The sequence below is a fragment of the Tupaia chinensis genome, unplaced genomic scaffold (genome assembly GCF_000334495.1).
Source record: "Tupaia chinensis unplaced genomic scaffold, TupChi_1.0 Scaffold000340_1, whole genome shotgun sequence".
In the NCBI taxonomy this organism is placed as follows: domain Eukaryota; kingdom Metazoa; phylum Chordata; class Mammalia; order Scandentia; family Tupaiidae; genus Tupaia; species Tupaia belangeri.
In genome coordinates, this window is record NW_006159834.1 from 794,810 (window position 1) to 796,274 (window position 1,465).

The window sequence follows — 1,465 nt, forward strand, 5'->3', positions numbered from 1 at the left end:
AGAGAGAAAAACCCCATCGCTCTGAGTTCTGCCTGCCGCTCTGTCCCTGTTGACCCCAGTGATACAAAAATTGGCACACTTCAGTGCTTTTTTTAAAAAAATTTTTTTAAATTCATAAGATGTTTTCTGGAAACATTTATTAGGAAACATGAACCTCAGCCGTGTGTTGTCTGTGTGATGTCTGTGAAATAAATGTCCTAAGAATAAAAATTGCAGCCTACATGTCTTACATGACTTTCTTTGAAACCTCATCAATAAATATACATTTCTTACAATAGCCCTGAGGGGGAGGACATTATAGGAACTATAACTCGAGGGGCCAGCAGATGGCATAATGGTTATGTCACTGGACTCCCACATGGACGACCACAGCTTGAGTCCTGGACCCGGTGGCCTAAAACTCACATTGGATGCATGTGTGTGTGTGTGTGTGTGTGTGTGTGTGTGTACAAAATACCGAGAGGAAAATGGAGGAGAAGGGATTGCAGTGTGGCCATCTGCCCTGGGGGGTGATTTGGTGCGTGATTTTTTGCTTTTTGTTTCTCTGTCTTTCCAGTGAGCACACATGCCCTATAGCAAAAATATCTCTAAAAAATAAATACACAAAAATCAAATAAAATGAGATGAAATCTAACTTGACCCCACATGGGGGGTTTCATCTGTGCACTAGCATGGCAGTCCAGTCTGGTGCCTGTGGTCCCTGTTCTCTGCCTGGGGAGACAGGACCTCTGTGCTGAGGATATGCTGCCACCAGGTGGCAGTCACACTGCATGGGTTGGGGCTCTCTTCCTTTCCCCCCTCTCCCCAAGGCTGAGAGTAGAAACATTGTTTTTTCCCTGCTCTTTATAAAACAGCTCTCTATTAAGATGGCTGAATTTCATTGATGCTACATTTGTAGAAGATACCTTAAAAACAAAACTATTAAATAATGCAGATATAATTCATGACCTGTCTCTCTAAATTGTCAATGGTTTGATTCTTCATTCCACTCTCCTTTAAAGTGTAGAGACCTTCACCAAAAGGACTTGAATGAGTGAAAAGTGATTTGAGTCTCAAACTTTGGTGTTATACCTAAAAAATGGCGTTCGCTACCACAATGACAATGTATTTTAAGCACTTTTACCCTCAACTCATTTAGGAAATACGCATCTTCAAAGAATTTCATTGTTTCATTTAAAATAAGGGATGCAGGAGACTCTGCGACTGCTACCTTGAAATCCTGTTTTACTGTAGGTGACTACATGGGATCGGGGAAGAGCTTTTAAAACTGTCTCTTTCAGGCTCCACCCCCTCCCCTTTATGGCAACAATGATTCAGCCACAGCAAAAAGGGTTTGGCCAGTGAAAATTTTGGTAGATGTCATCACTGTCCCCGTCTGGCTGTTAATCCTTTATGTGGGGACTTTTAAAAAGTTTTTGGAAATTGAATTAAAGTATAAGATTATTTTAGTACCAAAAAAAAAAAA

General features: G+C 41.0%; 1 pseudogene; it reads right to left on the bottom strand.

Annotated features, from left to right (window-relative positions):
• LOC102479310 (signal recognition particle 19 kDa protein-like) overlaps positions 1-1,465 on the bottom strand; it is a 25,558-nt pseudogene that overhangs the window by 565 nt on the left and 23,528 nt on the right.